At 42.1% G+C, this 10,000-nt stretch overlaps 1 protein-coding gene across 1 annotated transcript in view; it reads left to right on the top strand.

Annotated features, from left to right (window-relative positions):
* Positions 1–8,860, top strand: part of LOC125027961 (transient receptor potential channel pyrexia-like) — a 35,075-nt gene extending 26,215 nt beyond the window's left edge. The window contains exon 6 of the transcript XR_007115076.1: positions 8,842–8,860. The gene's annotated coding sequence lies outside the window, so the exon portion shown is untranslated. The remainder of the gene's footprint in view (positions 1–8,841) is intronic.
* The last annotated feature ends 1,140 nt before the right edge of the window (positions 8,861–10,000 follow it).

Raw genomic sequence — 10,000 nt, 5'->3', positions numbered from 1 at the left:
TGATATGAAAAGGTCTTTGGGAAACTCTGGTTCTCGTATACAGAATGTGGTCCACAGTTTCCTTTGTGGTTCACGTCTCTCTAAGAAATGGTGAACTATACGTGCTAATGACAAGAGTCGTAAGAACAGGAAATGGTTTGAATTTAATTCCTCTTTGGAAGGATTCATACATATATAAATGGACTCTTAATTGATAAGTAAATAAATAAGTACCATGGGATAGGCATGTTAACAAAAATGGTAATGAAAGTAATTATTCAAATAATATGATGGACCATTTTTAAGCTAATCAGAAAGAGACAGTGAGAAAGAAAGAGAGACAGTGAGAAAGAAAGAGAGACAGTGAGAGAGAGAGAGAGAGAGAGAGAGAGAGAGAGAGAGAGAGAGAGAGAGAGAGAGAGAGAGAGAGAGAGAGAGAGAGAGAGAGAGAGAGAGGTAAAGACGGACAGTCGGACAGACAGAGAAATAAGGGAAATATGAATCTTGATGACGCTCAAACATGATAATAAAACTCAAAACTATTTGCGTAAACGATTACAGATACAGTGTCAGTGACTATTATAAAATATGATAAAATAAGATACCTAAAATAATACACAATATCCTCAATAATAGTTTACCTATGATTTGATATGTAAATAGTTTTCTTTTATATCAGACAACAATTTTTCTGGCATTATAGTCGATTTCCCCAATTAACTAGAATTGCACCATAAGAATCTACTTTTCAATATCTCGAGGAAAAATATATTTACAAAGAACATCCTCAAGGATTTCATAATGAATATCTTCTAGTAAAATATTATGCAGTATAACTATCTACCGTGCATTGACAAAAGTCGAAAGATTAATAATAGTTATGCTTTCTTTGGCTGCAGACTAAAATTAAACAGGTAAGATGTTGAGCAAAACTTTCTTTGTATCGTCTTTTGCTCTCTTTCTTCTTCTTTTTCCTCTTCTTCTTCTTCGTCTTCTTCTCCCTGTCCTTCTCCTTCTTTTCCTAGCATCCTCTCTTCTTTTAATGAAATGGAATACACGCTGGAACGATTTACTACCTGGCTATTAGAGGAAAAAAACACATGGGCTCGAGGACCCCCTAAAATGCCTGGGCGCGGAGAGCTACTAAGCTCGCCGACGAGGCTGGAAGCGGCACTGGCTTCTTGATGGTCGGCGCCGTCGTGGTGGTCATCAGCGGCGACGGGGAGGACACGGAGCCGCTCAGGAACGACGAAGGGTTGGAGGGAGCGAGAGGGAGGCTCGCAGGTGGCGAAGGGCCGAGGGATAGGCTGACAGGTGGTGCCGTGCCGATCGGAAGGCCCACAGATGGCGCCGGCCCGATGGAGAGGCTTGCTGTCGGTGCCGGAGCAAGAGGGAGGGAGGGAGGCTGACTGGCCAAAGGACCGCTGAGGAGGGACGTCGGGGAGGGAGTCGCGCCACTCAGGAGGGAGGTAGGGGAGGCAGAGGTCGCGTTCAGCAGAGATGGAGGGGAGGCTGTAGGACCTCTCCCAGACTCCGAAGGGACGCCGCTGGAGGGCTTGTAGGTGCAGATCCCGCAGAAGGCCGGGTGGTAGAGAGGTCCTAAGCCGCTAAGTCCTCCAGCCAAGGTCATGCATCTGCAAGTAAGAAGATAAAAGATTAGATAATGTTTACTTTGTTCCTAAGAAGTACTAGAAGAGCTTACCTATCATACAGATCTTCTATGAAATCATAACATAATCCTTATTGCTTCTGTGGAATAATGGGTTTAATCCATGAAAATGGCGAAGAAAGAGAGAAGTAACTCACTATGAATACGTAAAACAATGACATAAAAAATCGTGACAAAGAGAAAGTCGAAGGAAGCGAGAGAGACACGCGGATAAAGAGGGAGATGAAGAGACACATGATAATAAACAGATAGGTTAAGGAGAGAGAGAGTGGGAGAGAGAGAGAGAGAGAGAGAGAGAGAGAGAGAGAGAGAGAGAGAGAGAGAGAGAGAGAGAGAGAGAGAGAGAGAGAGAGACATTAAGTACCCCAAGATCACCAAGGGGCTTTGACGGTGTTATATGACACAAGGCGCACCAACATAGCTTCAGAGCCGAGTGTACACTAAGCCCCCCCTCAGCGAGAGTTAATGTTAAAGCCTCTCATGCCACAGCTCTTTGACGCCAGGCTTGCCTCGGGGCGCCTGCCTACGTAAGTGCGTCGGAGAGACAGGAGCTCGAGCGTTATCTGTGAATGAGGGAAGCGCTGGAGCGGAAATAGCGAATGAGACTACAGATTGAGGCAGCAATACGATTAAGGTAAAGGAGAGCGGAATACACATATATGCTTGTATAATGAGAACCACATCGAGGAAGCCTCTGAGGTCAGGAGGTGGAAGGCAGATAACACCCTAATACCCTGGAGTCAAGTCTGCTCATGTGTTCAGGGTAATGCTTATAATACCGTTGGGAGCTGGAGGGTGTATTCTCGCACACTTCTCGCGCCTGACTCCAGAAAATATTTGCAGTTGGGTGTAAATCACCGTTGTTTTTAATGCTGGAGATCCTCAGCAAAACGGCAACACTTTGACACTTTCCGCGAGCGCTGGGCATCATTTTGTGTTTAATTTTTCGGATACGTCATCACGAAGCTTTGCCTCTATTGGTAAGCCCAGAGATCCTCCATTTTAAAGTCTGAATATTTCCACCTGCTGATTTTCGTAAATCACAGGAAAATGCTGTCATTTCATTGCTGTTTCCAAGTCGTCTCACAGCTCTTCCAAGTAAATCCATTTCATCTATTTCTGGTAATGTCTGTCAGTCTGTTTAATCTACCTATATACCCCGAGAAACTACATGCAAACACACACACAGACACACACACACACACACACACACACACACACACACACACACACACACACACACACACACACACACACAGACACACACACACACACACACACACACACACTCACAAACAAACAAATACCCTCAAACAAACACAGATACACACACACACACACACACACACACGCAAACAAACAAACAAACACCCTCAAACACTCATACTTATACAACGTTATACATGCAAACAAACATGAAAACCTCCACCTTATACATCTTCCATATTCCCCCCAAAATTTGTGTATGTAAATCATCCTATCTGTATCATTCATATCGATGATCCTTTGCAACGGAGAGAAAACGCCGGAATAGAGACAGCTTTAGCCTTAGACATAGCGGAATCCCATAAGAATCGCATCAGTCAGTGAACCTATTTGCCTGAATTGGGATTATAATGCACCATGAAAATCATCCTCTTCCCCTCCCTATTCCCCTCATCCTGATCTCTCCCCTTATCCCCTCCCCCCCTCTTCCCTTCACTCCCTTTCTCCTATTCTGAGCACTCCCCTCCCCCTTCCCCCCCACCCCCTCATCACTCTCCCCATTCCCCATTACCCTATTTTGAGCTCTCCTCTTATCCGCCCCCACCCCCTTCCTACCCACACACCCCTATACACGTGCCTCTCATCCCATGAGAAGTAGCACGTGCGGCTCTACGTGAATGGCCGGACCACGTGTAACCGAGAACACGTGAACTGCTCGCCATACCTGTAATTAATAGTCATTATGGTCACCAGGTATGGGCCGAGGGGAGGGGCGTATGGACTGAGAGGAGGGGCGCATGGGTGAGAGAGGAGAGGAAGGGGTGGGGATGGACGGAAAGAGAGTAACAGAAAGGGAGGAAATGGAGGAATAGATGATAAGATACGAAACATTGGTAGAGGAAGAGAACAGGAATAAAAACAAAAGAGGGTTGCAAAGCGACATACCGACCGGAAAGAGAAGGCCTTGATAAAAGAAAACAAAAAAACTTTAGCATACAAAATATATCTGACCAGTATTATAAATAAAAAGTAACACTCAAAAATAAAAATGTTAGTAATAACCCTCCTCATATGGCATGAAGCTAACTGCCTTGAGTTCCCTTCACCCCAAAAAACTAATTTCAGATTCTACAAGTCGTTTCATTACGTGGCCACGCCCATGTCTTCCACGCAAACATTTGGCCGACGCTAAGCTGCTGTTAGCACACTTAAAATAATGTTATTAGTGTCATTGAGGGGACCCACTCGCGTTAAATATTGTAATTATATCAATAAACACGTAGCCGGGGGTCACAGACGGGGGGGCAGTGACATAGGCCAGATGCCGCGGGACGAATTCTTCGTGACATCTTTATGTGCGATGATTCCGGGTTGTGTTTCTTCCGCATTTTAGCCGCCGATTTAGGCTAATTCTTTGCAACATATGTTCATTAATGAGGCAAGAACATTTATGTGCATTCGATTCAGTAAAAGATAATAGGTCTGTAGGCGCTAAGTCTTCCCGAAAATCATGACCGCAGCTGCTCCGATACAGACGAGAGGTTAATGAAATGGGCGGACAAGGGTCGTTCGATAATGGCAATAATTTCAATCGCTGACTCCGGCAATTTGTAAAAGGCTACAGTGGCGATTTCTTTCTTTTTTTTATCTTATTTCTCTCCCCCTTTATTTGGCAGCTGAAACTAAAACGCCCATTTACACTGCTGGAGCAAAGTGGTTTAACGCGGGAGTTTTGATGGCGATTCATTTTCCGCGGTTATTTATTACAGCGGCCGATGCGCTTGGCGGGCTGCGCTTGTTTCCGGTCTTTGGGCGGGGAAGATGAGCAAGGCGCACGTGCGGGTTTCAACACCTCACTAATAACGTCTCGTGATCGAATTTATGCTTGTTTAGACGATTCCAATTGGGAGGGCTTTCAGAACTTATAGTTTGGTCACTATTTTAAAATATACTTTATCGCGGTAATGTGTAGTAACTGACACGATGGACGAAGTAAATACAACAAAAAAGTCACGCAAATGAATACGAACCGAAATAAATTAAAACTCACTAGTCTCACAGCATTTCATAAGAGGGAAAATGTTCGGATTCCTTTACCTTACGGACGACCTCTCTACCTGCTAACCTCCTAGTCCTACCATCGACCTCCTCTCAAGACCACGAAGTTGCGTGGGCCACACACAAAATTGTCTTTTTGACTAATGCCCTGTTTTTCCGCCATTGGCCACCTGCCTCGGTTGGTTGGCGTCGAGCGGGGGGTCGCGCATCTGTCTTGGTTAGGACCTACACCCGTGAACTCTTGTCTGTGTAGGTGTTTTGTGTGTGTCTACGGTTGTGTTTGTTTTTATATGCGTGTATATATGTACGTATTGGGGTGCGTGAATGAATACGGCGTTATGTACATCCGTATATTTGTTATGTATGTATTCGCATATTATAGGAACAAATTCCTTCAAACCTATCCAAATGCCCTCTCTAAATCCAATTCGCAAATCGAAAATAAAAATAAAAAATACAAAAATATCAACACATTCTATAACAACCGCAAGACGGAGAGCTTAGCAACCGCTGCCACTTCCCCCGGACCGACCTAACTTGCACAGGAATTCGTCAACAGCGAGAATTAACTAGCCATATTTCACCCGTGGGTTTCAGTGCACTAATTCAACAGGATGCGGAACCTAAGGCGACGTCCATTGCACCGAATGTGACGTCATGGTCGGCTAACTGCCTAACAGGATGTAACACTTTCATGATCTGCCGAGTGTGAAAACCCTTCCATTGCCCTCTCTCTCTCTCTCCACTTTCCCCCCTTCTTCCCCTTTCCTCTGTTCCTCTCTTCCGATTCTCTCTCTCTCTGCCTCTGTCTCTGTCTCTCTCTCTCTCCCCCCTTCTTCCTCTTTTCTCTGTTCCTCTCTTCTGCTTCCCTCTCTCTATCTCAATCTGTTCTCGCTTTCTTTCTTTGTGTTTCGCCTCCCCGCTCTTTCATTTTTGTTTCTATCTCTGTTTTTTTCTTTTCTTGCCTTCTGCTCTTTGTCTCATTTTTCTCTTCCATTCCCTTCTCTCTTTTATCTCATTGCATCCCTTTTTTAGTATTCCCTTCCCACTCTCTCCTCTCTTTCCTTTCCTTCTTTCCTGTCTTTCTCTCCCTCTCTCCTTTCCCTTTCATAATTTCTCTCTCTCTCTCTCTCTCTCTCTCTCTCTCTCTCTCTCTCTCTCTCTCTCTCTCTCTTTCTCTCTCTCTCTCTCTCTCTCTCTCTCTCTCTCTCTCTCTCTCTCTCTCTCTCTCGCTCTCTCTCTCTCTCTCTCGCTCTCTCTCTCTCTCTCTCTCTCTCTCTCTCTCTCTCTCTCTCTCTCTATCTATCTATCTATCTCTCTCTCTCTCTTTACACATCCCTCCCCTCCTCTCTCTTTCTCTCTCTCTCTCTCTCTCTCTCGCTATCTATCTATCTATCTTTCTCTCTCTACCTCCCTCTCTTTCTCTCACTCCCTCCCTCTATATCTCTCTCTCTCTCCTTCCCTCTATCTCTCTATATATATATATATCCCTCCCTATCTCTATCTCTATCTCTCCCTCACTCTATCTCTTTCCCTCCCTCTCTCTTCCTTCCCCTCCGTCCCCCCTCTTTCTTCCTCCCCCTCCGTCCCTCTCATACACCCTCATATCTTCAACATTTACAGTACAGATTCTCACCCCCCCCCCTTTTTCATTACATTACCCATTATCCCGCGGACCGAACCCCATAATGATGGCTGTTCTTTTAAGATCTGAATCCCTTCGAAAAGCATTTTTGTTTATATATAAATGGATAAGGTTAATACTGCTGTTAGTTTGGAGATGGCGTCCCAAACCATGTGATTAATGTTCATATTCGAGATCTTTTATTTCCAACATGCTACTTGACCATGCTACACTTCGTTTAACATGCCACGCCACAGTCAGTCACGCTACGCCACGCCTCTTGTTATTCTTAGTCATTTTTTTTACTCTCCCTGCCTCTGTCTGTCTGTATGTATGTCTGTCTGATTGTCTGTCTCTGTCTCTGTCTCTGTCTCTCTGTCTCTCTCTCTCTCTCTCTCTATCATGTATTTCCCTGTTCTTACCTTTGTTTTCTTTACCATTCTCCTGCAGACATACACAGCCACTCACATATCCACACACTTTCTATCTATCTATCTATCTACATCTTTCTCTATCAAGCTACCACGTCACAACTGAATAAAAAAAAAAACTCCACAATACCTCACAAATCCACACTATTTGCTACCGTCCTGCCACACCACATCCACACCTTCCCAATAGCACGCCACGATACCCACACTTCACCCAACCCAACCGCGCAACACTTTTTTTTTTTTCTTTATCACCACCCGCTACACACACTCTACCCCGCCACAGCCCCCTCATAGCACCTATTTCCCTCAGAAGGTACAACCACATAACGCCTGATGCTACCGAACGTGTAATTAACGTTATGCTCATTTCTGATTGCCAATTTTAAGGTCGTTACTTAATTAATCGTCTTTAAATTTCGAAATTCGGTAGTTATTTCTCCCTCCCTCTCTCCCTCCCTTCTTCTCTCACCCTTCGTTTGAAAATAACGGTAACTTAAATGCAAAGACATTTTACAAGTTGTGTGATTTTACATTATCAAATTTTGCACAATAGAAGTTTACGCTTACGATGACGATAACAATAACAATAATAACAATAATGATTAATAATAATAATAACACTAATAATAATAACAATGATGATTAATAATATTAATAACACTAATAATAATAACAATAATAATATTGGCAATAATACTCCAAAGGTTGATACAACCAATAATATCAACAAAAATGTAAATCACTAAATATTCATTATAATTAGCAGAATATTTGTGGTTATAACTAATATTATGATGAACTGCAACATATAAGAATGTGATGAATAACAAAATGATAATCAAATCAAATCATAATAAAGAAATAAATATCATACTAATAAAGTTAATCCTTCCAACAAAAAATTAAACATTATGAAAAAAACGATATATATATATATCAAGAATTCGAAAGAAATATCCAAATTTATGGACGTTTACTTGCGACCCATGAAAACCGCTATGTCATGGGGATATTCTCCGTCAAACGCCATTTAAAAGCCTTGTATCATGTCACATTGTTCCGACGTGAGTTATGGGGCGTTCCAATACTCTGCCCACACGTGCGCCAGTTTTTACTAATTACTAACTAAGGCTATTGTCATTAATGGGCCTGTGTTCATCATTTTATTGATTGCCCGCTCACATCCCCTCATTGGAGAAATTAATGTGAATATTATTTAATATTATGAAGAAAGTTCGGAATTATAGGTTAGACGTGTAGAGGTGTAAGCGCGGTAGTTATTTCCTTAATGCTTTTTCGACACGGCATTTCGCTAGTGTTGATTATATATTTAATTTCCTTCAGCTGCTTCTGGGGATGTTTTCCAATAAACGGTGGGCTCGTACAACATTGCATTAGCGAAAGGCAATATAATGTAACATAAATGACTGCCGTTTATCGAGGAGTTGGTTAAATTGTATTTGTACGATTTCGCTCGATTTTGCTGGTTCGTTTAATTCTTTCTCTCCTTCTTCTGATAGTTGTCTTTTTTTTCTCTCTCTCTGTCTCTTTTTGTTATTGCCGAACTGTGTCCGATTTATTTCGCATTCATTCTGTAATTATCACGTTTTTTTCTGTCTCTGTATGTCTGTTTCGTTCTATTTCTCTCTCCCTCCCCCTCTCCTTCACTCTCCCTCGTTCTCCCCCCACCCCCGCCCCCACAATCTCTCTCTCTCTCTCTTTTCTGTGTGTTTGTATAAATAGACATTCATAAATACGTAACCACACGTGTATATTCATATATAAACATATATATATATTATATATATATATACATATGTCACACACACACACACACACACACACACACACACACACACACACACACACACATATATATATATATATATATATATATATATATATAAACACACACAAGTGTGTGTGTGTCTATCTGTCCCTCTCCAAAAAATATCAGAATGGAAGAGTTTTACCTAAACGTAAATCAAATGATAATCATGACAGCGATGTGAACGAAAATAATACTTGGGTTGTTAGTAATGAGCAGTTAGTTTGCGGAAAAGGAAAGTGACTGGCAGTTTAGCAGTATTTGGTGGTCACGTGTCCGTACGTAGGCTGACACGTGCTGGGGTCATTAGGTTCTGCTGTGAACAGGATGCTGGTTCTCTGCATCGTGACAGTTATCAATCATTGTCCCTTCTCTTTCCTTCGTCCTCTGGCTCTCTGTGTCTGTTTGTCACTGTCTCTTCTCTCTCTCTCTCTCTCTCTCTCTCTCTCTCTCTCTCTCTCTCTCTCTCTCTCTCTCTCTCTCTCTCTCTAGCTGGCTAGTTATCTATCAGTCTATCTATATATTTATCTGCCTACTTATCTCTCAACGCGATTGAATACGAAACAACCCCATGAAAGTGAATATTCTGAAGATCCAGCTCAAATTTGCCATTCTTATTCTTCAGCTTCTCAGGGTGTTATTATAAATGTACAAATAAAGGCAAACAATAAAATATAAAAAACAGTAAGAGAGAATACATAAGAAGTCGCAATCATTAGGTTTCGAGGTAAGACAAGAATAAGCAGTAAGATCAGTATTTTTTTCATATTCATATTCCTTTCATATTCAATTATCTTTTTTTCTAATTCCAAGGCAAGCTTATTTTAACCGTGGATCGAAGAACAATTATTACCGAGTATTTGCGTATAAATTCATATATTTTTTTATACATAATCTGTGGATTATATCATATGTTCAAAAATCCATATACCTGTAACAAAACTATACAATATAGTATATATGTGAGACTGTATCTATATAACTCCTGAGTTAGGAAAACAAAAGGTGAAATCCTATCAAATCGACACATGATGAAGGAATCTCACGTAACCTACAACAGGAAAAGCCGAGTCCTATGACAATAAAAGTCTACGGCCAACAGCGCCAGGAAACGGGGCCTCCGCACTGGTCACTTCCGGCGCTCAGGTAAACTAGATGATGGGTAATAGCCAATTAAGATCACCTGGGATTATCTCGGCCAT

Source organism: Penaeus chinensis, chromosome 8 (assembly GCF_019202785.1).
Source record: "Penaeus chinensis breed Huanghai No. 1 chromosome 8, ASM1920278v2, whole genome shotgun sequence".
Taxonomy (NCBI): Eukaryota; Metazoa; Arthropoda; class Malacostraca; order Decapoda; family Penaeidae; genus Penaeus; species Penaeus chinensis.
Note: the sequence above shows the minus strand (reverse complement) of the source record. Positions and strands in the feature narration are given on the sequence as shown.